Source organism: Neoarius graeffei, chromosome 1, assembly GCF_027579695.1.
Source record: "Neoarius graeffei isolate fNeoGra1 chromosome 1, fNeoGra1.pri, whole genome shotgun sequence".
NCBI lineage: Eukaryota > Metazoa > Chordata > Actinopteri > Siluriformes > Ariidae > Neoarius > Neoarius graeffei.
The window spans coordinates 111,474,953-111,490,454 of NC_083569.1; the positions used below are offsets into that span (position 1 = coordinate 111,474,953).

The following is a 15,502-nucleotide window of genomic DNA, read 5'->3' on the forward strand; positions in this document are numbered from 1 at the left end:
GTCAAAACGTCTCGTTGAGAAGCTCTTCCCTTGCCGATGTCAGCAAGGGAGATGATCCCCACACCCCCCCTCTGGATTCCCACCCACTGTATGGATTGCCCGCCCGGCTCAAAAGTTGCCACCAAACATGGAAATTGCGCTGTACATGGATGTGACAACACAGAAAAGAGTCTGTTTTTACTGCTGACGGGAGAGCCCCTGAAGACGCAGTGGCTTAATTTTATTTACTCCAATAATACGCCGTCGAGTCTACCTAAGACGGTGTATGTTTGTCGGAAGCATTTTCCTGATGAATGTTTCCACAACTTGGGACAGTACAGGGTAGGTTTTGCACATCAACTGTCACTGAAGCCTGGGTCCGTACCAAGCATCCCTGCCGCATCAGCCACAAACAGCAAACAAGTAAGTGTATAACTGTTAAGTCATTTTGCCGTGTTTTAAAATTGGTGCGTTAGCCTTGCAATGGCTACATTAGCTGTGCAGCTAACCGCTTCCTGCAGTTAGCCAGGTACTCTGCACTACAAAACCAAAAAGCATGCAGCATGCTCTGTTAAACTGAGTTTAGTCTGGAAATTGACTGTAACTTATGAGCTTATGTTTTGCCGTGTTTTAAAATCGGTGCGTTAGCCTTGCAATGGCTACATTAGCTGTGCAGCTAACCGCTCCCTGCAGTTAGCCAGGAACTCTGCGCTACAAAACCAAAAAGCATGCAGCATGCTCTGTTATAATAGCCAATCAAAACAGTTTTTACAAAGACACCCACATTCTTTTTTTAAGTCACTCGTTCATTTTATTTGTTTGTTTGTTCAGTAAAAACCCAAACATTTGTTGAATTTATTTTATTTCCTCGCGTCGCACCTTAATGACGTCAGCGCGCGGTATTTTTCCCTTCGCGGTTTGTTCCTTCTCTCTCGCCATAGTAAGACACCCACATCCGCTTGTTCTGACCCACTGGAGGTAGCGGCACAGTGCTGTTAGCCAATCAGAGGTAACACGTTTACATGTCATGAATATTAATGATAAGACCCGCCCCCACCCTCTACCCTTCCCCGCCTCCTGCTTCTCATTAGCAAAACGACGCACTGGGAAAAGCGCTGAAATGGGGCTTTCTCCCAGGAGGCTATATCTACGTGCCGAGGGTTCATTTCGAGAAAGGCTGCGGATATAACATCCGGAAACCTCCACGAGCCCATTTAAAGCATCAACAAACCACCATGCCATGGGACCTTTAAGTATTAAAAGTACATTTTCTGTCAGTGCATTGTTGTATTATTGCCACAATGATGACAAAGCCTAATGCCTCTGAAGCAATCGACTGGATTTTCTGACTAGTTTGTAGAACCTGTAGAGCTGAAGCTCCACCTGACATACTAGCAAACTCTTTTCAAACTCGAAATCATATTGGGTAGCTAATGCTACTAGAAAAGAAATATTTCTACATTCTGTTTATTTGGCAAGCTTATGCTAGAGTTAATGTTATTCATGTTAGCATAACTCTGTTTTTACATGCTAACTGTGTCCAAGTTAACTAGCTATGTGTAAACGTTAGCCATGGACAAGGCTGTAGCAACTTGGCGGGCAAATCCATAGAAAGTCATTTGACTAACCAGACTGCATAGCTATTGCAATGTTATTGCTAGCTCTAAAAGCACAGACAACTTCATTACAAGCTTTCTCTTGGAATAAAACGTTTATATACCTCAATATGCTCCCGCAGGTTGGATGAGTTTTTGAACGCCGTGTTATGGTTCATTTTAAGCAAACAAATCAAACATTTAAAATGAAACGGATCTTTATTCCTTTCTGAAAACTGAAACGTGGGTTCATGGGTCATGAGTGCGTGCATTTCCCAGAAGAACCGCCTCCTTCCATTCTGCCATCAGCTGATTGTGTTCAAATAATGCTGCTGAGAAACTGAACTTGATTTTATCCAGTCTATGGATGTGACGTGACCCTAGTGATTACTGATAGACTGTCTCAGTGTCACCTGCAAAAAATAAAAAATCACGTTTGAGAAAAGAAAACAAAAAAAACATCCACTTTCAAAGCTGCTTCTAATACCCTGTCCACACTAGGGATTTTGTACCAATACGATACTACTTTCGTACCGCAACACCTGTCCACACTAGCAACTATTCCGGTACTGTAGCGGTATAACTGTATCAGTACGAAACCCACAAATGTATGGGTTTTGTACCGGTACAGTATCGGTACTGTAGCGCTTTGCTGTAGTGTGGACAGATGAAGCAGTTCTGTATCGATACAAATATAATGCGCATGCGCAATGAACCATTCCTACTTCTTCCGGGTTATTCATACAATACAATACGGACGTGCTTTCCAGCTGTAAATAAAACGTCAAAATGGCTCAAAACAACCGTGGAGCTACATGGAGCAAAGACGAAGTTATGTGTTTGTTGGAGCTTTGGGGAGATGAGCAATGCCAGGAACAGTTGAGGGGTACACGTTGAAATATCGACGTGTACAGACAACTGTCGAGTGATCTCCGCCGCTTCATGGGCGAAGATGCGGCCGGTCGCACTCCGGAGCAGTGCCGACAGACTGTACATTGACAACAAAAAGCACACACACGTTGTTTCATCCGCCATATTCTCGGAAGGAAGTTACTCGGTAACCACGGAAACATTTCGCGCACGCGCATTTCAACTACCGTGAAAGAAAACTGCAAACATTTCTCGCTAGTGTGGACAGATGCACTAAACTGTACCGGTATACTTTGTATCGATACAGTTATACCAGTACCAGTATAGTTGCTAGTGTGGACAGGTGTTGCGGTACGAAAGTAGTATCGTATCGGTACAAAATCCCTAGTGTGGACAGGGTATATCGTACCGGTATATATGTGAACACAGCTATAGAGTAACGAGGGCCTTGATAGAAATGTAGTGGAGTAAAAAGTACGATATTTGTCTTTCAAATGTAGTGAAGTTAAAGTCATAAGTTTCCAAAAAAATCATACTCAAGTAAAGTACAGATACTCAAAAAGTGTACTTACGTACAGTACTTAAGTAAATGTACTTCGTTACTGTCCACCCCTGGAAATACATTGGGAGATTTCAGGTGTCATGGTAATGGTTGCACTTAATTTAAAGTCCCCCCCCAAAAAAAAAAAATTTTTAAACCTATTTAAAAGAATTGACTGGTCAAAGTGTGAAAACTGACTTCTTTTTTTTAATAGGTGAAGAAATAAGTTTAATCAGATGTAAAACATGCATAAATCATGAGCAAAGAGGATCAAGCAGTCACATGATGAAGCTCACAATAGTTGCTAAATGTCAGAAAAATAACTACAGAATTGTAGAATTGTCGTTTTTCTGAGTCTGTCTCAACAACAATGTACCTTTAAGTTGGTTTGCCAACCGTCAAAAAGCCCTAAAGAAGAAGAAGAAGAAGAACCACCTCCCCCCAAAAAAAGAAAAGAAAAAAGCAACAAAATATGGAATGAAAGTATTTGATGGTAAGAATGTATCTTTTTTATATTTTTCAAGAATTATTATTATCACATTTTTCACAAATCATTCCTGTCATTTCGCCGGTTTGTTTACATTCTAAGTGGAAATGATTTTGTCGGACGTTTTGTATAAAATTTTTATTTATCAAATTTGCAAAAAATAACAATAAAAATGCTCCATTTCTCAAAATCCAGTGAATGTGGATAGAATAAAAGAGTTATTTCACTCAATCTAGTTGTACATGGTTTATAGACAACTCGGAGCTATGCGCCTCATCAGCTATCAGCTCATGTACGACTCGATTTTGTGGAATAACTGTTAATTATTGTGCCTTTAGGGCTACAATGGCTTGTCACTGAATCAGTACCCTCTAAGGTACTTATTTGGACCCTTTATATACTGCTTGGGAACAAAATATGTACCTTTCTGACCCTACAAAGGTCCTACTTTGAAGTCCAATAATAAGAAGAAGCATTTATTTGTCACATGCATACTCAAGCACTGGGCTCAGAGGCATCTGGGATGGACCATCACACAGTGGAAACGTGTATTGTAGTCAGACAAATCAGGTCATTTTTTTGGAAGAAATGGACAGTCGTTTACATACACATAGAGAAAATCGAATTTCTGCCGTTGCTCGACTGAAATCGAAGTTCTAAATGCCATGGAAACACCTTAGCTCGGCTGAAATTGAACCGAACTTGATTTCTCGTAATCAAGCTACACGACCTAGATTATGCGATTTTTGCCGAGCTACTTAGTGCATGTATACCCTATCAAGCTACGTAGTCGAGCTACTTACTTCAGCACTGCCCCTTCCGGAAGTGACGAGTGACGAGACCACAAGCGGGAAACACGACAGCCTCGGTCGGCATGACAACAGTAGTAGCGAGCAGCAGAAGAGGTCAGGAGGAACAAACGAAGAAGAGAAAATGGTGAGCAGAAATGTGCACTTCTGGAGCAATGAGGAGACAGAGTTCATGCTCATTCAGCTTAAGGAGTTGAATATATTAAAATTCATGGACGGGAAAAAAACGCGCAATGGAGAACATGGAACTGATAACTTTGTTTACACTCTTGAATAGCTCTTCTTCATGACGAGAACCGGAAGTGTACCAACACGATGGGGCGTGTAGCGCCACCTGTGGCTCGGGTGCACAATGTACCTCACACAATAGCTCGATTTCCTTGTGTGCATATAGGATTGGATTTCTCTGGCACCCCTGCTGGGACCCTTAGCTCGATTACCGGCAGTAGCTCGATTTGGATGTGCATGTAAACGTACTGACTGTGTACTCCAGACCAAAGACAAAAAGGACCATCCACCAGAACTGTTACTGGGAACATGTCCAAAAGCCAGGGTGTGTTAAGGTATGGGGTTATGTCAATGCCCTTGGTAAAGCTAACTTCTGTGATGGAGCATTAATGCAGAAAAGTACATTCAGATTTTGGAGAAACATATGTTGCCTTCAAGACGACATCTTTTCCAGGGAGATTTCAACAAGACGATGCAAAACCACATTCTGCTCACATTACAAATGCGTGGCTGTGGAAGAAGAGGGCGTGTCCTCTCTGTCCTCAATAGAGAATATGTGGAGAATTTAGAAATGAAAAGTATGACAACGACGACCCCGTACTGTTACATACCTTAAGACCTGTTTACAGAAGAACGGGACAAAATAACACCTGAAACACTTCATCACTTGGTGTCTTCAGTCCTTAAACATCTTTGAAGTGTTGTGAGAAGGAATGGAAACATTATAAAGTCAGAAATTCTTTACTGTCCAAAACTTTTTATGAAATGTTTTACAAGAATCAAAATTGAAATTAAAAAAAACATACACAATAAAATTAATGAGGTAAAACATCAAATAATGTGCTGTTGTATTGTTTTGAGTGCAATACAGTTCAAAGATTATTTATAAATCATAATTTTCAGTTTTAATTTCCATTTCAACATACCATCCCAACAATTTATGTTGGGTTTTATATTGTAATATGGCAGAAAATATTTTATTACAGTATATGCTATTTTCTTGATTAATCAATTAAAAAATATATATTTTTTCCAACAAACTTTTCTGTAAATGTTTTTCTCTTGAAAGAGTCTTCACACCAAAATAAACATTGATAAAAATGTTTTGTTTGTCTTATGAATTATGCAAATTTCTGTACACTGAATTACACAAATGTCTTATTTGCATAAATAAATGCAAATTTTAAGAATACTACAAATACCAGCAATCACCTGGTGAAATTTGTTATATCTATTGCTTAAAAAGAATTTTGTGTAGTATTTCCATCCATCCATTATCTGTAGCCGCTTATCCTGTCCTACAGGGTCGCAGGCAAGCTGGAGCCTATCCCAGTTGACTGTGGGTGAGAGGCGGGGTACACCCTGGACAAGTCGCCGGGTCATTGCAGGGCTGACACATAGACACAGACAACCATTCACACTCACATTCACACCTACGGTCAATTTAGAGTCACCAGTTAACCTAACCTGCATGTCTTTGGACTGTGGGGGAAACCGGAGCACCCGGAGGAAACCCACACAGACACGGGGAGAACATGCAAATTCCACACAGAAAGGCCCTCGCTGGCTGCTGGGCTCGAACCCAGGACCTTCTTGCTGCAACAGTGCTAACCACTACACCACCGTGCCTCCCTGTGTAGTATTTCACCTTAACCAGTTTAATTAAGTAGTTTAATCGCTGATCCTTTACAAACCAAAAACCCGGGATAAAGAGGCTGAGTGAATGTGGTGTGAACTCTGTGGAGGAGCTTCATCGTGTGAGAAACGCTGTAGAAGGACAGAATTCCTGCCACATGGTCCACATACACGCCTATCCTCGAGGAGCTGGGCTCAACAGGGATTTTAGTTTCTATACATCTGTGATAGAACGAGTAGTAGGATGGCGTGCACAGCAATCTCCAGGACTGATCGCTGGATCCAAAGACACATTGAACAAAGTTTCCTTTCCTGCTGATGCTTTTATACGACAATGCTATAGAAACCCCGTCATGTCCGCTCCACTCAACCTCCCAGTAACAGCGTCCACACACACCCTCTCGACACAACACCTGCCAGTAATTGTCGAATCTCTCAGCATGATCAGGATACTGCTGTGCTGTTTCACTGCAAGTCACCACTGTATTCCTCTCAGACAGACAGAGGAGATTATTAGCTGTGTTTGGATCCAGAGTGAACTGACAGGAATCTGAGAGAAATAAAAAATAATCTGCATGTTAAATATTTCAGCTTTCATGGAAACCCTATATTTAATTGAAAATGGTACAAAGACAACATATCAAATGTTGAAACTGAGAAATTTTATTGTTTTTTGAAAAAATATATGCTCACTTTGAATTTGATGTCAGCAACACATTTCAAAAAAGTTGGAACAGGGGCACGTTTACCACTGCGTTTCATCACCTATACTTTTAACAACACTCTGTAAACATTTGGGAACTGAGGAGACCAATTGCTGTAGTTTTGAAAGAGAAATGTTGTCCCATTCTTACCTGATATACAATTTCAGTTGCTCAACAGTTTGGGTCTCCTTTGTCATATTTTACACGTCATAACACACCAAATATTTTAAATGGGAGACAGGTCTGGACTGCAGGCAGGCTAGTTTAGCACCTGGACTCTTACTACAGAGCCATGCAGTTTTAATATGTGCAGAAAGTGGTTTGGCATTGTCTTGCTGAAAGAAGGAAGGCCTTCCCTGAAAAAGATTTTGTCTGGATGGCAGCATATTGCTCTGAAATGTGTTTATATCATTCAGCATTAATGATGTCTTACCAGATGGATAAGCTACCCATGTCATGTGCACTAATGCGTCCTCATACCATCACAGATCCTGGCTTTTGACCAGTGAAATGATAACAAGCTGGATGGTCCCTCTCCTCTTTAGCCTGAAAGATGTGCTGTTCATGATTTCTAAAAAGAGTTTCTACTTTTGATTCGTCAGACCTCGGGACAGTTTTCCACTTCGCCTCAGTCTATCATAAAAGAGCTCAGGCCCAGAGAAGGTGGTGGTGTTTCTGGATATTGTTTATATCTGGTTTTAACTTGCATTTATGGATGCAGTAATTAAGTGTTATCACAGACGATGGTTTTCTGAAGTGTTCCTGAGCCCATACAGTGATTTCCACTACAGACATGTGTCTGCTTTTAATGCAGTGTCTCCTGAAGGCCTGAAGATCACAGGCAACCAATGTCAGTTTTCAGCCTTGTATCTTGCATACAGAGATTTCTCCAGATTCTCTGAATCTTTTAATGACATTATGGACCATAGATGATGCGATCCACAAATTCTTTGCAGTTTTACATTGAGGAACGTTATTCTTAAATTGTTGCACTGTTTGCCCACACAGTCTTTCACAGAGCAGTAAACCCGTCCCCATCTTTACTTCTGAGACACTCCACCTCTCTGGGATGCTCTTTTTATACCCAATCATCTTAATGACCTGTTGCCAATTAACCATCTCATCTCATTATCTCTAGATGCTTTATCCTGTTCTACAGGGTCGCAGGCAAGCTGGAGCCTATCCCAGCTGACTACGGGTGAAAGGCGGGGTACACCCTGGACAAGTCGCCAGCCAGGTCATCACAGGGCTGACACATAGACACAGACAATCATTCACACTCACATTCACACCTACGGCCAATTTAGAGTCACCAGTTAACCTAACCTGCATGTCTTTGGACTGTGGGGGAAACCGGAGCACCCGGAGGAAACCCACGCGGACACGGGGAGAACATGCAAACTCCGCACAGAAAGGCCCTCGTCGGGGAGGGCCTTTCTCATTTTGGCTCATATTGGCTCATTTGAAATTTCATGACAGCAACACATCTCAAAAAAGTTGGGACAGGGGCAATAAGAGGCTGGAAAAGTTAAAGGTACAAAAAAGGAACAGCTGGAGGACCAAACCGGAGCACCCAGAGGAAACCCACATGGACACGGGGAGAACATGCAAACTCTGCACAGAAAGGCCCTCGTCGGCCACAGGGCTCGAACCCGGACCTTCTTGCTGTGAGGCGACAGCGCTAACCACTACACCACTGTGCCGCCCGCGAATTAACCAACTTAGGGTTTTTTTTTTTAGCATGACAGAACTTTTTCAGTCTTTTGTTGCCCGTCCCAACTTTTCTGAAATGTGTTGCTGATGTCAAACTCAAAATGAGCATATACAACCCCGAGTCCAAAAAAGTTGGGACAAAGTACAAACTGTAAATAAAAACAGAATGCAATAATTTACAAATCTCAAAAACTGATATTGTATTCACAATAGAACATAGACAACATATCAAATGTCGAAAATGAGACATTTTGAAATTTCATGCCAAATATTGGCTCATTTGAAATTTCATGACAGCAACACATCTCAAAAAAGTTGGGACAGGGGCAATAAGAGGCTGGAAAAGTTAAAGGTACAAAAAAGGAACAGCTGGAGGACCAAATTGCAACTCATTTGGTCAATTGGCAATAGGTCATTAACATGACTGGGTATAAAAAGAGCATCTTGGAGTGGCAGCGGCTCTCAGAAGTAAAGATGGGAAGAGGATCACCAATTCCCCTAATTCTGCGCCGACAAATAGTGGAGCAACATCAGAAAGGAGTTTGACAGTGTAAAATTGCAAAGAGTTTGAATATATCATCATCTACAGTGCATAATATCATCAAAAGATTCAGAGACTCTGGAAGAATCTCTGTGCGTAAGGGTCAAGGCCAGAAAACTATACTGGGTGCCCGTGATCTTCGGGCCCTTAGACGGCACTGCATCACATACAGGCATGCTTCTGTATTGGAAATCACAAAATGGGCTCAGGAATATTTCCAGAGAACATTATCTGTGAACACAATTCACCGTGCCATCCGCCGTTGCCAGCTAAAACTCTATAGTTCAAAGAAGAAGCCGTATCTAAACATGATCCAGAAGCGCAGACGTCTTCTCTGGGCCAAGGCTTATTTAAAATGGACTGTGGCAAAGTGGAAAACTGTTCTGTGGTCAGACGAATCAAAATTTGAAGTTCTTTATGGAAATCAGGGACGCTGTGTCATTTGGACTAAAGAGGAGAAGGACGACCCAAGTTGTTATCAGCGCTCAGTTCAGAAGCCTGCATCTCTGATGGTATGGGGTTGCATTAGTGTATGTGGCAAGGGCAGCTTATACATCTGGAAAGACACCATCAATGCTGAAAGGTATATCCAGGTTCTAGAGCAACATATGCTCCCATCCAGATGACGTCTCTTTCAGGGAAGACCTTGCATTTTCCAACATGACAATGCCAAACCACATACTGCATCAATTACAGCATCATGGCTGCGTAGAAGAAGGGTCCAGGTACTGAACTGGCCAGCCTGCAGTCCAGATCTTTCACCCATAGAAAACATTTGGCGCATCATAAAACGGAAGATACGACAAAAAAGACCTAAGACAGTTGAGCAACTAGAATCCTACATTAGACAAGAATGGGTCAACATTCCTATCCCTAAACTTGAGCAACTTGTCTCCTCAGTCCCCAGACGTTTACAGACTGTTGTAAAGAGAAAAGGGGATGTCTCACAGTGGCAAACATGGCCTTGTCCCAACTATTTTGAGATGTGTTGTCCTCATGAAATTTAAACTCACCTAATTTTTCTCTTTAAATGATACATTTTCTAAGTTTAAACATTTGATATGTCATCTATGTTCTATTCTGAATAAAATATGGAATTTTTAAACTTTCACATCATTGCATTCCGTTTTTATTTACAATTTGTACTTTGTCCCAACTTTTTTGGAACCGGGGTTGTATATTTTTTAAAAAGCAATAAAATTTCTCAGTTTCAACATTTGATACAGTATGTTGTCTTTTTACTATTTTCAGTTAAATATAGGGTTTCCATGATTTGCAAATTTTCACATTTGGTTTTTATTTATTTTTTACACAGTGTCCCAACTTTTTTGGAACTGAGGTTGTGATCAATAACTATAGAGTCAGTAATTAATGATGTCTCTGAAATGCCCTTTGTTTGATTTGTGCCTACATGTCATACATGGGACAGACTTACATTTTAGAAACTCTTCTCTGGTTTGATGGTCATCTGGGAGAATAATATCAACTTCCATTACTGCAGAAACAAAAGCATTCATCAGTTGCGTCCATGCTAAACTCAACATCATTAATACCTTCAAGCTAGATTTTTTTGTCGTTTTTCCCCCAATTCTTACTCACCAGACAGCTCTTCCTTTTCATTACATCACATTACATTACAAGCATTTAGCAGACACTCTTATCCAGAGTAACATACAACGTACCCAGAGCAGCCTGGGGAGCAGTTAGGGGTTCGGTGCCTTGCTCAAGAGCACTTCAGCCATTCCTACTGGTCCAGGGAATCAAACCGGTGACCTTGAGGTCCTAAAGTTGCATCTCTAACCACCCCCATGGCTTTCACATGGCAACTGCTTCTGTCTTTTTTCTTTCTCTTTATGATGACATATTATACGCCTTTTGCACATGTTGACACAGTTCCCTGAAGTCTTAATAAAATATCTGTGACATGCTTTGGTCAAAATACCCCAAGGATAAAACACCACAGCTCATTCTCACTGTATCTAAATAGCCCTGTTTAAAAAATGGCCAATCCTTGACTTGCAAGTGACGTCAAAGCAAAATAGAAACCCAGATGTCGGCCATGTTGGTGGATATACAAATGTGGGGTCAAGCAACATTCCAAACAAAATGCGTGCGCGACTCTCTTTGTTTTTCCACCGCTTTAAGTGTTCTTTTAGCTAGGCCATATCTTTGTGCTGTATATGATTGTAGTCACAACAGTACTCGTGGCCGTGGCATGTTCCAATTTTTTAGAATTCCGTCTGTGATTCGGAAAGAGGGTGAGGAAACTCTGAGGCTTAGTACGGAGAGGAGACAAGCACAGCTGAACAACATCATCAGGGCTGATCTAACAGAGGCTAAAACCAAAACAGCTCGTGTTTGCAGTAATCATTTTATCTCAGGTGAGATTCAAAAGCTTTCTCAATAATATCATGGAAGAATTTTATTTCGTGTTGCTAGAATTTTGCTGTAAAATGAGCGTTCTCTTGTCGTGGTTCACTCGGTCATTGTTATAATTTTAACATGTGTATTACCATTTCGCTTCTAGGAGCACTAGCAAAGTTATATGATAGAAACAATCCAGACTGGGCACCCACTCAGAAAATGGGCTATGTTTCATCCAGTGTCGGACTTGATTCTTTGGCAGCCAAACCAGATAGAACGCGATATCTGGGTACTCGATGGTCAGTAGAAGCGTCTTATCTTCAGAAAAGTCTGACTTTTTTAAATAATATGGGTCAAAACCACACATATCTATCTTCTCTTTGTATCGAATCTTTGCTCGAGTGTTCAAATCGTGGTAATACTGAGAAAATTCAGCATTGTTTACAGACACACTTTCAGCGGCTGCCATCCTAGTTGCTTTGTATATCTACCATCATGGCGGACGCTCATGACGTAGCACATTTTGATCAGGTTGAAAGTCATCTATTTGAGGAACAGCCTGTTTCTTTAAATGATAATGAGTCGCTGCTCACCCTACCCCCCTCTTATACTGGCCAATCAGGTAGCACTTTCCTCATGAATATTCATTCACAAAGGCAGTTCTCAAACCATGAATGGATGAGGGGCTGACATAATTCTAATGATCTAGAAAGAAGAGTCAAATTTGAACAGCTTGTTGAAGCATATTTTCTGAAATAGGCAGCACAAAACAAACTGACTGGGTGTCTTGTTTTTGTGGGTTGATACCCCCATGTTTGTGCACAAACATAGAAACCCAAAAGTCCATCCCTATGAATAAGCCGTCAATATAAACCTGGGATTTGCAGCTGCACTTCTGTCAGAGCTGCTCTTCTGCTTCTTCTTCTGCTTCTTTTGGTTGTTCCTGTCTCCACAGCAGATAATGTCCCTCCATCTCCTCCTGTCCTCTGTATGTTTTTCTGTCACACCAACCATCCTCATGTCCTCCTTCACCACATCCATAAATCTCATCTTTGCTCTTCCTCTTTTCCTTCTACCTGCCAACTCCATCTCCATCATTCTTTTCCCAATATACCCTGGATTTCTCCTATGTATGTGTCCAAACCATCTCAATCTCACCTTTCTCACTTTGTCTCCAAGGCCGTCCTACATGTCCTGTCCCCCTAATATACTCATTTCTAATCCTGTCCAAATTTGTCTCTCCCAATGAGAATCTCAACATCTTCAATTCTGCTACCTCCAGTTCAGTTTCAGCCTCCTGTCTTTTTATCAGTGCCACTGTCTCCAAACCATACAAGATAAGATAAGATAAGATAAGATAAGATAAGATAAGATAAGATAAGATAAGATAAGATAAGATAAGAAGACCTTTATTATCCCACAATCAACACCTTTTGATCAGTCAGAATTGAGAATCATGGTATCATATATGATAAATGGGTTTTTTTCATGAATTGTATTACCTCTACTTGATATCTTCTCAAAGTCCTCTCGATAGAATTCTTCAAGTTTGTCTCTCAGCTGAGACACAGACTTTACTACATTGTTGAAAGGGTGGAAAGAACTAAGTATGATGGGGGGGATGTTTGCAGGTACAGGAGGCGCCGAGGCAAACTGAAAAATCTGCATGGAATCAGAGGTTTACATGAAGAGAACCAAGATCATTTCATAAAGAAGGAAAAAAAAAGAAATCTGACAGCTTTCATCAACCAAGTGGTTCTGATATTTCCTGGTTCTGGCAAGGGCATGGACACCGATAAAACACTTGGCCACACCTACTTTCTCTCTCTCTCTCTCTCTCTCTCTCTCTCTCAAATTAAGGGCAGCTTTTCCACTTAAGTAAAGTATGTACATTCAACAAAAAGTAAATCAGTAAATAGCGGCATGTCATCCTGTTTAGTCTCTTTACTAAACTGCAATGGTTCAGTTACCTGGAGGAAATGGACAGGATCTTCTGTGTGTGAAAGCCTCTCCAGCTCGGCATTTCTTCTCTTCAGATCTGCAATCCCCTGCTCCAGTTGCTTCATGGCTTCTTCAGCTCGACTCACTGCAGCTTTCTCCTGAGCTTTCATCAGCCGTATCAGTTCGTTATGTCTTTTCACAAAGGATCTGACCAGATCAGTGAAGATCCTCTCACTTTCCTCCACTGCTGCCTGTGCAGACCCCTTTGAGCAGATACAAAGAAACAGAGGACCTAATGAACTCTAGTTTTTGGACCCAAGACATTTTTTTCCATTAGCGAAAAATTGATTAGATGAATAGAGGAGACTTGCTTGATCTTGAAACAACTTGTGCGGCACCTAGCAACTGTATTACTGTAGTTTTCTCCTCTGAACTCACCTTGTAAGATCTCACAGCCTTCCTCAGCTCCTCAAGCTTATTCTCCTTGTACTGGATTCTCTGCTGGGATTCTTGATGCATTGCTGCCAACTGCCTCTGCAAAAATACCATTTAATTTAAAACATGCCAATGTGAGTGCCAGCTACAAATCAGGAAAATGTATGTTTTCTTAATCTACCATTACCTGTTTCTCAGCTCGTCCTGCTGCAGCTGATACTGTGTCATGTCCTTTATGTTTATCTAACATACACAATGCACAGATACACTGCTGATCAGTGTGACAGTAAACCTCCAGCAGTTTGTCATGCTGAGAGCAGATCTGCTCCTGGAGTTGTCTAGAGGCGTCGACCAGCTTGTGCTTCTTAAAGGCAGGAGATTCATAATGAGGCTGGAGGTGAGTTTCACAGAAAGAGACCAGACACACCAGACACGACTTGATGGCTTTGTATTTTCTCCCAGTGCAGGAATCACACTCTAGATATTTATCATAAGCTGTCATCTTCAGCTTCTGTCATTCAGCAATCATCACATTTTTCTTCAAGATCAGGTCTTGGAGTGAAGGTTTGAGCAGCCTCCAATAAAGTCCTGACACAAACTGTGTCCACGAGCTGTAGTCACTGGACTCTTCAGTAAGACTAGGCAGATTGGACAGCTGAAGTGATCCTGAGCCACTGAGCTGTTGTGTGTTGATGCACTATAATAAAACAAGACAATATATCAATGGTGAGATAAATCAAAGGGTCAAAAAATTTCCGGGTTCAATGTATAACAGCTTCTGGGTTAATATGTCTTTGTGTTATACTGTTTGTTTCCTTGTTAAAAATTAGCAAACGTAACTGAAAGGTTAATTATTACTATAGCCATTAACCTTTTGTACGAAAATGAGAGCAAGCATTTCACACTTTGCACTTTAATTAAAGGGTTAGGAGTTCAAATCCCAACAGTGGGACACCCAGCTTCATAGGACTCGAAGGAAGCACAATGCCAACCTCTTCATCCTTATAAACTGAGAGAAAGGGCATAAAATGTGGCACTGCATCCTTCACCAGAGGTTAGCTTAGGCTAGCTAAACTATATGGCCAAAAGTATGTGGACACTTGATCATTGCACCCATATGTGATTCTTCCACAAAGTTGGAAGCACACAATTGTATAAAATGTTTATGTATGCTGTAGCATTACAATTTCCCTTCACTTTTACTAAAAGGCCCAAACCTGTTCCAGCATGACAATGGCCCTGTGCACAAAACACTCCATGAAGACATGGTGTGTTCAGGTTGGAGTGGAAGAACTTGAATGTCCTGCACAGAGCCATGACTGACCTCTACCTTACTGAACACCTTTGGGATGAACTGGAATGCCAACTTCACGCAGGACTTCTTGCTGGACATCAGTGATCTGGGGAAGGAATGGACAAGTCCCCACAGCTATGGTCCAAAATATATTGGAAAGCCTTCTCAGAAGACTGGAGGCTGTTATAAAGGGGGAAAGAAAAGTACATATTAATGCCCAAGGTTTTGGAATGGGATGTTCAGTTGTCGGGTGTCCAAATACTTTTGGCCATATGGCTATGCAGTTTTAATATTCAAAATAAAAAAAAATACACAGTTCAAAAGCCAAAGTCACACCCCGAAAATAAATTCAAGCCAGTGCCTAGG

The 15,502-nt window shown here is 41.3% G+C and overlaps 1 pseudogene; it reads right to left on the reverse strand.

Moving 5' to 3' along the window:
- Positions 1 to 1,324: 1,324 nt before the first annotated feature.
- On the reverse strand, positions 1,325 to 14,842 carry LOC132885925 (tripartite motif-containing protein 16-like; annotated as a pseudogene).
- Between the last annotated feature and the right edge of the window lie 660 nt (positions 14,843 to 15,502).